The sequence below is a fragment of the Procambarus clarkii genome, chromosome 54 (genome assembly GCF_040958095.1).
Source record: "Procambarus clarkii isolate CNS0578487 chromosome 54, FALCON_Pclarkii_2.0, whole genome shotgun sequence".
Lineage (NCBI taxonomy): Eukaryota > Metazoa > Arthropoda > Malacostraca > Decapoda > Cambaridae > Procambarus > Procambarus clarkii.
Window position 1 is genome coordinate 2,503,124 of NC_091203.1, and position 15,140 is coordinate 2,518,263.

General features: G+C 43.7%; 1 pseudogene; it reads right to left on the bottom strand.

The window, feature by feature from the left end:
* LOC138352606 (nicotinamide phosphoribosyltransferase-like) overlaps positions 1 to 15,140 on the bottom strand; it is a 203,224-nt pseudogene that overhangs the window by 114,861 nt on the left and 73,223 nt on the right.

Below are 15,140 nucleotides of genomic sequence, written 5' to 3' on the forward strand. Positions count from 1 at the left end.
TTGCAAGGTGCGAGATGTGTACAGCGTAACTTCACAAACATCTCAAGTGGATGCTGCTTTGCCTACTGCCCAACTTCAAGTGAAGAACAGAGGAACCAAGATCACCATACGTGGACTATTTGATCAAGGTTCCCAGAGAACTTTCATTACTCAAAGGGCAGCAGAGGCACTTAATTTACAACCAATGGGTCAGGTAAATTTAAACTTGTCAGGGTTCATGATAAATCGAGGAACCCATGAATACACAGTAGTTCAACCACTTGTACGACTAGGTAGTCAAGCCAAGGCTGTCCAAGCCATTGTTGTAGATCAAATATCTTTAGACTTAAATATTAAGGGTCTGGGGTACACAGCCCACTTCCTGCAGGAACGTGAAATTAATTTGGCTGACAACAAGTTAATATCTGACCGCCTTAACCATGTAGATGTACTAGTAGGAGCCGACTACTATTACCAGTTCATAACTGGACATGTTAAACGATTGGGAATGAATATGCTCCAATCTGCAGGAGGCTACTTACTTACTGGTAAAGTTCTGAATGTGAACAAGCCTAAACCTGCTAACAATAATAAATTAGTCAGCAGTAAGTCAATTCTCCAACAACAAGCTAAAAGGAGAAACACAGCTGAGTAATAAACTCAGATTGAATGTAGTGCAATTGATACTCGCCGAGATGTTTCATAGCTCTCAGTGATAACCAATGGTCCGTACTCAAACAAGTACAAGTCACAGCGACCAAACTATTGAATTCACTTCAGACCTAGAATTATTCTCGACAAGTAGTGATTGACCACACTCAGTCTTCCTAGTTAAATTGTAATGTTAGGCTAGAGAATCTAGTACTCCCTAGGAATTAATAATGTTAGGCTAGAGAATCTAGCACTCAATGCCACTGGCATTTTCTGAATTTAGTGATAACATTCACTAGGACCACTGGTCCACTATACTTGCGCTTAAAGGTTTGCCAAGAAAACCTTCTTAATACCATGTTTTCTGCACTAAGAGTTAGTGATAAATACTTGCATTAATTGTTTGAGTTGTTTTTCTTTCGTTTCTGCTTATTTAGTGTAGGAACGCAACACGAACAAACTTGCAAACTTACTACCATGTAAGTGAATTTCCAGAGAACTAATATGTTTAATGCATTACCGTTAAACATTAGCATTGTTAATTAACATGCTTCATGAGCTTAACATAGCTCACCTTAGAATTAATTAATAATATGTGTGCTCGTTCACCATGCGCACGAGCTTAATATTGCTCGCCATGATAACTGAATGACAAAACTCCACCTCGTTAATTCGAGTTCACTGAACTCACCCTGTTAACTGTTAACGAGCTCCATGTAGCTCACCCTGTCAGCACTGCTGACGAGCTCAATGCAGCTCACCCTGTCAACACTGTTGACGAGTTCACTGTAACTCACCCTGTTAGCACTAGCTAACGAGCTCAATGCAGCTCACCCTGTCAACACTGTTGACGAGTTCCATGTAACTCACCCTGTTAACTGTTAACGAGCTCCATGTAGCTCACCCTGTCAGCACTGCTGACGAGCTCAATGCAGCTCACCCTGTCAACGCTGTTGACGAGTTCCATGTAACTCACCCTGTTAACTGTTAACGAGCTCCATGTAGCTCACCCTGTCAGCACTGCTGACGAGCTCAATGCAGCTCACCCTGTCAACACTGTTGACGAGTTCAATGTAACTCACCCTGTTAGCACTAGCTAACGAGCTCAATGTAGCTCACCCTGTTAACTGTTAACGAGCTCCATGTAGCTCACCCTGTCAGCACTGCTGACGAGCTCACTGTAGCTCACCCTGTCAACACTGTTGACGAGTTCACTGTAACTCAACCTGTTAGCACTAGCTAACGAGCTCAATGCAGCTCACCCTGTCAACACTGTTGACGAGTTCCATGTAACTCACCCTGTTAACTGTTAACGAGCTCCATGTAGCTCACCCTGTCAGCACTGCTGACGAGCTCAATGCAGCTCACCCTGTCAACGCTGTTGACGAGTTCCATGTAACTCACCCTGTTAGCACTAGCTAACGAGCTCAATGTAGCTCACCCTGTTAACTGTTAACGAGCTCCATGTAGCTCACCCTGTCAGCACTGCTGACGAGCTCACTGTAGCTCACCCTGTCAACACTGTTGACGAGTTCACTGTAACTCAACCTGTTAGCACTAGCTAACGAGCTCACTGTAGCTCACCCTGTCAGCACTGCTGACGAGCTCACTGTAGCTCACCATGTTCACGAGTTTAATATAACTCGACTTGTTAATGAGCTCAATACTGCTCACAATGTTAATTCGAGTACATTTTTGCTCACAATTAGCTTAGTCCCTTACTTAGGTAGGTTAGAAATTCAAACCATTTATTTAGGTAGGCTTAGGGACTTTAGTAGTGTCAACTGAGTACTATCCTAATCTGTACTCACCATTAATTACAGTTGACTATACTTATAGAGACTGATTTAATAAACTCAAATTCATGTAAAGGTGATTTCTTATTAACCAGTTTACAGTGTCAAGCCTATGAGCTGCCATTTAATTAGCTCATAAGTCAGAATGACTAGGCTACTAATCTCACTGTCGACTCAGAATTTTCCTTGATTTTAATGAATAAACTTTTCAGTTCTCTACCTTTCTATTATTTTAACTAGTTAGCAAATTAGTTGTACCATCAGTCAGCATGACTACTGCACGGCAGTGCACATTAAATTCAACTTCCTCATTTGAATTTGAGTGATCGTGTTGCTGCGTGATGTTATTGTCTAGTAACTCAATAGTTACAAGTCACAGCGACCCTAGACAGTGACCTTACTGTAGTGTCATAGTATCCTTGATCTTAAATGACTAATAACACTTTACTGTATAATCATACAATAGTGTTATCAGTTCTTAGGAACTTATTCTGAGTTTACCTAAGATTCAGCAGCTACGTAATACACCATTACATGTCACTGCGACCCTAGTTGTTGAGTTTATTGTGAACTTTAGAGCGTTCCTGATTACCGATAACTTAATCATTTAATGTTTCAATATTTCATGCATGTTTCCACTAAGGGAAACTACAAGCCTATTACAACTCTGATCAAGAGTAATCTCTTTCACATCTCACTTAGATAACTGTGATGATGCTACGATGTGATATCACGTAACGAAATATTACACGTCACTATGACCCAGGATATCGCATCACCGTAGATTCTGTTAGTTTAAATTGGGAGAGTTAAATTTTATAAATATTGTGTAGGCTACAAACAACATGTTTCAGTTGACATGTAAATAGCAAGACTCAAATTCTTGTAAGTCCTTGATAAATCCGGGACGTTCGTTATGTGTGTACTAACATACTAACATATTAACATACTAATGTATTAATCTTAATATCACTTCGGGATAGGTCAGTACAACACAGTACACTGCGACCCTGGGAATCCCCCCCCCCGGAGTTATGTTGGATATTTCCAACATCGAATACAGCATTGTTGTATTCTCATTACTTATTACTAACCATACTTAATATTGTAGTAAGTAAAATTAACAACTCGTAGAATTCTCCTGTACTAATAATTCATCTGTGCTTTAGGCTAGAATTCTCACGTCACCTGACGCCAGTATTGCGTCAGATTTCTTTACAGTAAAACACATTATATTCAATTTGTGTGAGAATTAAATATGATTCTCCATAACTAAAGCATTCTGTATGACAACTGATTGCAGACGAATTGTTCTCTAACTAAAAGCCGAATAGAACGTTAGAATTATACCGTCTACCTCGCGATAGTGTTAACGTCATCAATGAATGCCATGGGGAGACATTAATTCCTCTCCCTTATATATTTACTATTCTTAAATAGTTAAATAATAATATTTCGTTCCTCTAAATAATAAACCCGTCCAGTCTTTAGAGTTTCAAGCGCGAATGCGAGAAATATTAATGTTCAAGACAATTATTTGTGTCATGAACGTCGACTCGGCGTGGGTTGGGGGACGCCATCCTCAGTCGGTACGCGGACACGTCCTAAGTCGGTACGCGGACACGTGCAGAGCCGGAAGGAGGCAGAACTGTACTTACCGTACTCAAAAACGACGCCATTGCCCAGCAAATCGGGCAGGTGTTATTCATCCGCAGATGAAGCCGCCACTGTGAGGCGTGAACGACCTTGCAGATAATATCTTCAACTAGTGCTGGTGTTAAAAGAGGGACCCTAGACTTGGTTCCTGACGACACGTGATCAGCCAGCTTGAAACGCATCAATCCAGGATAGGTTCACCGGAGCCTGGGATGCGAAATTACGGCAATCTTAATACTTATACAGTGCCCACAGCTAAGTACCCTTTATTTGATGCATCATTTACAGGTTTAATAATAGCGGGGTGATTGCGCGTCACGTGGCGAGATAACACCTAATAACAGGTGATTAGAATTCCATCTGTAGATATCAATAATCTTGAATATGAATTGAGTAGTTAAATCAATTGCTACTGGTAGTTATTTATCTTGCAGCTCGAGAGACGAATTCCTCATGCTGTCTTCTCCATGTTAACCGTGCCATTCGTCAGTGTACCAGACTTGGAGATTAAGAGGACTTCCAGGGTTATCTAAAGGAACCTACTACAAGCTAAGGCTTATTTCTTTTTTCCATATTCTAGCAATTTGATACATTCAGAATGTTTCAACATAATGTGTGATTTACTGTAACTCATTGCTATGCTCATATTCATGTCCTTCTTTATATGAACAATATTATATTCAGCATTATTTATAGGATTAGATTATTATTAATTGAATTAGTGAACGAACCACACTGATTCCTGGACGTACTGACCTCCAGTAATAACCCCCCAATGTAGGTGTTTGAGGTTTGTTTCTTTAATAATACAGCCCATTAATTATTCTTATGATCATACTTTCTAGTCATATCCATAGTCACTGGTTTTCTCTAGAATTTTATCTAATGATCTGAAATTCTCAGTTTCCCTCTTCACTTTAAAAGCGGGTAGTCCTTCGTAATTTAATTTACTATTTTAATTATTAATTAATCAGAATCAAACCCAAATATCCCACATTGGATACGTTTCAGATCAGCACCTAATGCCTCTGTTCACCTGGTACTTAATAGGTATCCAGGAGTTAGGCAACTGTTGCGGGATTGCATCCTGGAGAGGGTCTGTATTTCGACCTTGGGGGGGGGGGACCTCGAGATAAGCCTATTGTTTATTTATTCACAGGCTGCCTGTCCCGACTAAAAGAATTATGACTTGCAACTTTTCTGCCACATTTAGTTACGGGTAGTCAATGTATGCTTCACATATCCACGTGAGAATCTCTTCAGAGAAGCTCAGCTCCTAGAGTCTCCTGGGTTATTACACGTGAATTGATCAATACATTCCTATATTGCGCATGAATGGATCAATACATTCACAATATTCCTGTTGTCGAGAAGTTTCCTCTGTGTTGCCCCACAATCACTGAGGTGTTTCTAGGAAGAACATTATGCTGTCAATGAATCTAAATGATAGTAGTAATTTACCTTCAATCACATTCTCTTATACCTATAAGAGAATTCAGTCACCAACCAGCAAAGTTTGTAATTTGAACTTGTGCATTCTTTTACTGTAACACGTTATTGAAAAGTCTTGATTGACACTTAAAGTGGTGCCAGTCCCATTTTTTTAGGGTATGTAGTGTAAATAAATACTATTGTTAACGAAATTCCTTGCTCTTAACACAAATCTTTGTAGTACCTTCTGAACTAAGCTCACTGATGGATGTTCTTTACATTCAAGCCATATTTGCCTTAAGCAAATAAATGCTGGAGTCGAGCCCACATTTGATGGAAGGTAAGGTAATTATGAAAATAAAGCTCTAAGCCAGCGTGACTATCAAGAAGTTCGAAAGGATATTAGGACAAGGATCTGGAATATTAAGATGGAGTGAAGGAATGGTGCCCAACCGCTTGGACCATCCAAGACCGAACTTTGATCTGCAAGAATTGAGGCCGTCACTAAACCAGGCAGTCCAAGTGGTTGGGCAGTGATAGAAATTGGGGTTCGGGTTTATAGAAATTTCCATTTACGTTGATTCCTGAGTCACTAAAATGATTGCTGAACAATGTTGATCAATATGCTTGTAGCAAGACTTGCTCTTTGGTTGAGCCCGTCATAAAGAAGTACAAGACTTAACATCTAAAGCTGAAGTATAAGGATTGACATCTAAAGCTCGACGTACCATTGCTTTGTTATCATCAGCAAGGAGTGGTCTGACCCCAATAAATTACATGTAGAGTTGTGGTAGCTACTTACAAGTGATATCTAAATTTTGGTTTGTTCAAAAGTGATATTTGACCTAGGGAGCTTAAATCGATAGGTAAACAAACAAAACAAATTTATATGAGACTTAGACCCTCCCCATAACACCGGTTCCTTTCCCTACCACCCACCCCTTTCCCTTGAGATTGTGTGTTATGGGAATCTAGAAACTGAGATGTTTTAAGAGGTTAATGAAGACAGTAAAAAAAAAAAAAGATCTTACGTAGAAGACAAGAGTGTCGGTGTTGTCATGGGTGAGGTTCATGTAGTGGTGGAGGATCTGCTTGTAGACGTGGGAGTTGGTGGCCACTGTCATGGGGTACCAAGTCTGCGCCAGCAGCGTCTGCAACAATATAATCATTGTTAATTCACACTTCTTTAAACTTAGTTATTTGAGAAATAACTCTACGATTAATATATTATTTTCACAACATGCATCCTTACGTTATGACCTCGTTTACATACGAAATTACGTAATTCAAACAAATTTTGTTTGAACCTAACACGATGATTCTGTCGTAGAGTACCAGTCTGCCGTTTACAGTGAGAGCCAAAGTCTGAACAATAAAACGAACAGCTTTAAACAGTCACTTCTCTGACAAGGACTCCAGAAGTAGAACAATGCTGAAACAAGTCCTTATATGTGAACCTAAAATTTTCCATGGATTTCAACATACTTGTAAGCTCTCAGTCACTTATTGTGAATCACTTGCGAAAACCTTATTTAAAAACTAATATTTGAATGTTTATATTTATATAAAAAACTAGCTGTACCCGGCCACGCGTTGCTGTGGCTCAGTAACGCATGTGTGTTGCTGAGCCACAGCAACCTACCCCTGTCTCCCAGTCATCCCTGCCATTCCCCCCCTCCCCTGTCGACTCGTCAACCTAACCATTCCTCACTCCCCCGTCCCTTCATCCTCCCCACCATTCCACCCCTCCCCCGTCCCTTTGTCCTCCCCACCATCCCCACTCCAGCATCCCCTCATCCTCCCTACCATTCACCCCTTCCCCATCCCCTCGTCCTCCCCCCTCCCCTTTCCCCTTGTCCTCCCGACCATTCTCCATTCCTCTGTCTCTATCATCCCCACTGTCCCCCACTCCCGTTCCCTCGTCCTCCACACCATTCCCCACTCCCTCGTCCTTATGCATTCCCAAATGATCTGATGTAATCATCAGAAAATTGAGAACATCAAATATTTTAATGTTCCCATCACAGAAATATATAATAAACAGTTAAAAAAATGAGATGAAAAACGAAAAAAAAAAATAAAAATAAACTGAACTCACAAAATGAACGGTATGGTAAACCTAACAGCTATATTCCAATGCAATGTCACACAAAATAAATAAATCAAAACGAAAATAAATCGAAATCTATGAAAATTCCATTTATCAATGAAATCGGAAACATTGAAATGGAATCGTAACATATTTAGTATAGTGTGTATTGCTCTTATGTGCAGCAGATGGCCCTGTTTAAAAAAACAACAACATATTTTTACCTGTCACAGGTGTGGCATCTATACATATACTCAAGAAATTAATGGTATGGTAAACAACACAGCTCAATTCCAGCTCAATGTCACATAAAATAATTAAATCAAAATGAAATATATCTAAATTTATGAAAATTCCATTTATCCATGCAATCGAAAACATTGAAATGGAATCGTAACATGTATAGTATAGCGTGTGTTGCTGTTACGTGCAACAGATGACTGTTTAAAAAAAAAATGTTTTTACCTGTCACAGGTGTGGCATCCGTATAGTAAGTATATAAAAACATGCACGTATTTGAATGGAATGTTGTGTCAAAATTTCAAAGCAATCAGTGAAGAACTTTCGGAGATTGCAGCGAGTGTTGCTCTTATGTCCAACAGATGGTGCTGCTTTTTAAAAAAAAAAACATGTTTTTTCCTGTCACAGGTGAGACATATATATAGTAGGAATATACACGTGCCTAGTCGAATGTAACGTTGTGTCCAAATTTCAAAGCAATCGGTAAAGAGATTACGAAGATTTCCCTCACAGGAAAAACACTGTTTAAAAAAAAAATGTTTTTTTCCCGTCACAGACGTGATACATCCGTTCAATTCACATCCTCTTGGATGCGAATGGAACGTTGGGTGAAAATTTCCAAGCAATCGGTGAAGAACTTTCGGAGATTAGCGATTTTGAAAAAAATCGAACATATACATTTTTATTTATATAGATTAGGTAATAAGCTATAGCTCCTTGATGTCATGTGGACGATACTCACTTCACGTATGTAAACACTGTTCTGTATCAGCTAATTTAAGCTTGAGAATACCAATTATGTCCCAAAAAGGACAAGATTTTGCACCACATCTAACTAGAGCGTGAGATATATATGAATCCATATACAGTAACGAAAACGCTACGCGTATTAGTGGCTGTACAGTAATTCACGAAGCCCGTCCTCCTAAGGTTTTTTAACGGAAAGAAACTGTCGTGGTAACGTCCCCGATCCTAATCTTCTAGAGGGCCCAAGACAGAAAGCGGAACAGTATGTCAATTTCGCGAGCCGCTTCCATTGTCTAGTACAACAATAATTGGCATTAGTATACTTCAAAATGCGACGTTCTATTAGGAGGATGGGTTGATTCACGAGAGGTATATTTATGCCCCGGGGTCCAAGAGTCTCACATGCTATGAGGACAAATGTGCACTGATGAATATTGGCCCCAACAAAGCAGATCTTGAGTCTGCTGGACTATAAGTGATCTGTTAAATAGGTAAGCAAAAACAAAGGAGATGGGCTCGGATACGATGTTTTATCACAAGCGGAAGAAGAATTTCTTGACACCTGGTACCGGACTCCTTATACGGCATGTGAAAGAACTCGTACCAGGTGACAGCATTCTAGATGTTGTGCTGCTGACAAGAGAGGAGGGCATGATCGATCCAATACAGGTAGGGGAAATAGCTCGCCCCTTCGTTTGATCACAATATTCAAACACAGATTACAATTATAGAAATCCATATAGAGGTCCACGATAATGACTATCTAGACTACCTTCGAGTAGGCTTTCAAGGAGTGAGAGAGGAATTGCAAAATACCTCCTGAAGGGATTTAATAACTTATCAAGGCATGGACGTATATATTTCAAAATGTTAATCACTGAATTTATTAAAAATATGTTCTTAGAAAGAGAAAGGAAATTAAGATAACTAGACAAATGACACATACATTAAGAAAGGTCTAATAACTAAGAGCAACCTCTAGAACAGGCATCAGTCCACAAAAAAAACATAGATTAAGAAATATAGAGAAGGACTTTAGATTCAGTCTCCGAGGAAATCAGTTCAACCAAAAAAACTACGAATGAAAACTTCCTTAAAATATAGAGTAAGATTCAATCTTTCTATGCCTATATAAGGAGTAAAACCGAAATAAAAGAATCGGAAGGACCCTTAAAAGATGAGACCCTTACAAGATATAATTGACGATAAAAGGGCAACCAAAACTCTGAATGAACACTTTACATCAGAGCCCACACTTGAGATACTAGACATCTCAATACCCACACAAAGGTTGGAAGAATGTGAAGAGAACGGATTAAGGAATTTCTATAACTTTGAGACTGTGATATTTCTATAATAAGGAAGAAAATTGACAAACTTAAAATGACTCAAAAGCTTCAGGTCTGGACGGAATTCATTCCAAAGTCGTAAAGAAACTTGAAGATCAGTTGTCCCAGAGCCAAGGGGTAGACCAGGTCAAGATGTGTCCCTCCTGCCTGACATAGACCTTAGTCCTAAGGTCTAACCTTTAAAGTGCCAAATACTTTTGAGTTCAGCTGCAGCCGTACTAAGTGTGCAGCGACCCTCCTACCAACTGTGGTAGGACGTGGATCGCTGGATTGGCCAGAAATTAAGGCAGACATTACATTTGTGGCGATATTCAGGGTTCCTAAGAGAAACAGTTTGAGGACGGGGGGTCGTCCCACCAGTACTAGCCTTCAGGCGCCACTCATGCGTAACATAGTCCTTGTGCCCACCCTACTCAAGGTCACAGTTTGTGTGTATGACTGGTGTGTTTACACAAGGGACACCCTCCACTGTACAGCGCCCCAACACTACTTGTGAAAACTGCTTTGAAGGTGTCTATTTGTGTATGTGTGTGTGTGTAAGATAGAGTGAAGTGTTGAAGACATACCACCTAAGAACACATATGAAATGAGCAGCAGCAAATAGATGGAGATCACCAGAAGTCAGAAGATGATACAACATCAACAGCAAGTGAGCATGGCGAGTGTGCTCGAGCACCATACCAACCCTCAGCATTGGTTTGGCTCCCCACAGCAGGGGGTGTGGTTCTCCGCGCAGGGCCCCCTCAACATGGGTGTGGGTCTCCACACGGGGCCCTCCAGCAGGGGTGTGGTTCTCCGCCCAGGGCCCCCTCAACATGGGTGTGGGTCTCCACACGGGGCCCTCCAACAATATTGGTATTGGTGAGTCTATAACAAAGGATGACGAGGTCTTCCATCAAGTCAAAAGCAGAGGAAGTATGAGACAGCACAAGGTGAGATGACAGAATGAACATATTCAGCAGCGGCACGACAAGACAAAGATGGTGAGTGGCACACCCTAATCTTTCCTGTAATGGGATTGACAGCAGCGGAGAAGTACAGATGGATTATTGACGCCGCCCGCACCCACAGAGCGGTGTATCGCAAAGAGCGCAGATGTGTAGGCAACAACGTCATTGCACGAGTGCAGGGGGACAGTGCCCTGCGGTTCTTCACAGAGACCAGTCATGAGTATCCCACAGACAAGACAAACTAAAATTATAATCAAGAACTACAGCATTCATGTTGCAGTGGAATTTCTCGATGACTATTGTGACGGTGTCCCCTCCAGTTTCTCCCATATGCCAGCTGTAAGAGTCATATCAGCTTATCTGCAGGTTCTCTGAGGAGCAGGGAACCTTTTTGAGGTATGAGGCTTCCAGAATGGTTGCTTATTTGAGGAGAAGTTTGCATTTGTAAATTTGCAGGGAAGTGGAAAAGTCACGCCATGGGTACAATAAAATGGCGCCGCCTGGCCTGCAAATCCACCATTTTGTGTACGACGCCCTCTGGTCGGTGATTGGCTGGTTGAGGTCACATGACTTCATTGACCAATCAGAGCCCGCCCCTGGGTCTGTGACGTCACCGAGAGACCTGGCCCGCCGCCTGCAGAGCACCAGGCGCGTACTTGGCGCTTCGTTGAGAGCAGACGTGCGCCGATTGAGCTCTCGAGATCCGAGGTTAAGGAGCTTTCTTAAGTGGATATACACAGCTTGACGAGTATATAGTGACTAACAAAGACTGCAGTACTTCAGGGAAGTGCGAGGAAGCCTAATTCAGCGGTGTAAGGGCGCCGTGGACCGTGAGCTGATTAGTCTTGGAGAAGTCGAGAGATGTTACGACAGCTGGAGGAGTGAGTGACTCGCCGTCAGTGGAACTCCAAAGCATTCAGAGCTATTGTGATTGGATCACGCCCACTAGGAACTCAGAAGGGAGAAAGTGCATCCTGATCCTTGAGTGTGGTCTCAGTGAAGGAGTGCTTGATGGAACGATGCATGCAGTGACGACTGGACGAGCCAACGCCCAGGAACTTCACTCAGGGAATGAGCACGGAGATGACGAGGATCTTCACGACGTCTATGGATTGGTGAGGCTTCTGGAACGCTGAGGAACAACGCGAGTCGAGGAATGGAGTACCCAGTGAACGGCGTCTGAGGACAGGATATGTTAAGGTAGATCAATTTTCCCTCCCATATTTCCCTTGGTTGTTAGGCAAGATAGGCCTATTATTATGCTTAGGCATTTATTAGAGTGCATATAAGTCATAGGAGTAAACTAGGCTGTGGGATAGCACGTATATATTATTCTACTGATTGGTGAAGACAGCGTGTGGCCGGCCCGTGGAGGAATGAGGAGCGACGCTGACTGAGCCGCCCCAGTGAAGAGGGCCAGTGATCCCTTTAATTCATCAGCTGATGCGAGCTGCTGGCGGCCACCAGAGGAGCGCTGCTGTCATCATTATTATTATTATTTCCTTAAATCCATGCATGTATCTCATGTGTTGTAGTTTACTTTGAGTAAACTTTTAGTTGCTTTATCACTGCCTTTGATATAACCTCCATCTCATTGAGCTTTGTGATTAGTAACATGATTATACTGTACTGATACTGGCATGACATAGAGAGAGATCCTGTGTTGGCAACACGACATGAGATTTGAACACTGGTACTGGCATTCCCTAATGAGTGACCCTGAGATGGCAACATAACTGTACATTTGAATTCTAGCATTGGCGGTATATAGTACGGTCCTAGGCTGCTGTAAATATATTATATTCGAACTAACGGTGTTGCTGGGACGCAGAGAGAATTACCCAGCTGGTGACCAGGAAGGAAGAGGTGGAAGTGAGGCTACGGCCGGAAGTCCGGCAAATTCTCTGCACGCATAGGTGGGCAGGGCAGGCCCGGTGGGGGAGTCACATACTGCAGGATTGAGTTTAGTAGTGTTGGCTGGGCCTTCTCCTCTCCCCCTTGGGTCCAAGGTCAAGTGGTGACCAGTCATGAGGCATCACTAGGAGAGCTCCCTGGGGTGATATGTAATACCCTAGTGGAGAGAGTGAAGTCCAATGGCATGAGGTTATAGGATCGGTATCACGATCCCCCGCTGTTTAACTGTAACCTCATGTAACACAAGGCCAAGGTGAGCGGCGCGCGACACTATGAAGAAATTGGGCCAGGCACAACACTGGATGAGGGGGACTGCCCAGAAATCAAGCAATCGCAATGTAGAAGGGAGACCTGCACCCAGTCATTAAAGTACCAGGCATGAGGGCATGCAAAGTGGAATTGGCAACCCATCTCTATGTGGCAACTGTCAACGGTGGGAACGTGGCAAGGTGATTGCCCAATTAGGTGTGGGTGTTGCAGTGGCTCTCATGATACCAAAGAGTGTCTGCATAAGCTTGCACAGGGTGGTGGCATAATACCTAAGTGTGTCAATTGCGTGCTGCCCCATTTTGCCTGGAACATATATTGCAACATGAGGCCTGATTGGCAGGGCTCAAGAACACCGACTCAAACTGCAGTTGGACCAGTGAACAGGGACGGGAATAGCTTCGTGAACAGTACTACATCATGTCAGGGTCCAGTCCAAGACCCAGCCCAGGGTCCAACTTGCAGTAGGCCGACAACAGCCTGAAGTAGGAGTGGGGTGACCCACCACCACCCCACTCAGGTCCAACCAGTCCCCTTCCCTCTCACAAACCCTTCTTCTTCTTGAGAGTAGGTGCAGTTTGCATGAAAGGTTTACCCTATCGATGCCTGCACCAGGACATATGTTGAGAGACGCATTGACGTTGAGGAGGATAAGAATGTCAAAAGAGCTAGTTACGGTGTGCCGTAGAGAGAGGAGCAGCGACTAAAATAGAGGTGGACGGTAGAGGGAGACATGCCACACCGTAGGGCGGGACGACGAGTACATGGCGTCAGTTGATCCATGGCGTAGCGTTGTGCGCAAGACGTCCACTAATATTTCTCCGGGAACTTGTATATCAGAAAGTGCAAGCAATATGCTTCCAAAATCATCCACGTGTCAAAGGACACCCGTCCACCAGGCGGCGCCTTTGGCTGACACATCCTATCCGGTACCCTATAAACAAACTCCTTCACCCGTGGCACCCAGATAGTGGAAGAGCATCAAAGGATCGGAAGCACCCGGGCATCCTGATGAGGGTCCAACACCAAACCTTCACAGGTCACAATCTCAGCAGCCAGGACATGGCGTCCCCCAGACTGGGGTAACAAAGGATGGGGAATCGCAGGGGACGAAGGCGCGGCATCGACCCCACCACAGGGCACAGGAGGTGAGGCCCCCCTTTGCACATCTTTCCGCAGCACCATGACGAGGTCCCAATCATCAGAGCAACCCTTTCCCCCACAGTGGGGACCCAACAGCAGGAGGTGCAGGGGTTGGCACAGAAAGCAACTCGGAGCCCCTCACAGCCCCATCATCTACTGCGTGAAACGCAAGAGCACCATACTCCCCCACCTCCTCCCAAGGCACACCACGAAGCGAAGACACACTCCGAGCCCACCGCCAATGCTTCGAGACAGGCCGCACGACACCACTCCTATCAGGCCCCTCCGCAGGAACGGCCACCATCTTCACATCCACATGGTCCACACCCACACCGTCCGAAGAGTCCACAGAAACAACATCGCCTGCACTGTCCATATCATCCAGGGAAACAGCCTCAGAACACTGGCGCGCTCGTTTCTGCAAAGGAACGGAAGCATCAGAAAGACAGTCGCCAACACACACAGGTACGGCAGGCACCTTTCCCTGCTGAAGGACCCCCCTCCAAAACAGAAGAATCCGCGTCCCCGAGAGCCGGGACCGCAACCACAGGCAGGGGCGGGACATGGACCACCACTGGGACATCCTCCACTACAAGCAGTGCAGGTGACGGCTCGACATCCACACACACCGGCTCAACAACCCCAGGGGCCACAGGAGTTACCAAACATGTTGCACAGGCCGGAGAACACACCTCAACAGGCGGAGCAGCAGACAGGCAATCGGGCCCCTCAGGCACAGTACCCACTCCAACTTCAGTACCGTCCGAATGCAACAGGGGCGGAAAATCATACGCACGAAAAATATGCACCCCTACCAGTTGCTCCCATGTCGCACGTTGCAGCCAAATGACCCTCGTTACCACACTTATAACAGGTGCGCGGTTGCCCCCGATACAGGCAGTGGAGCGTGTAACCCAACACAGACATC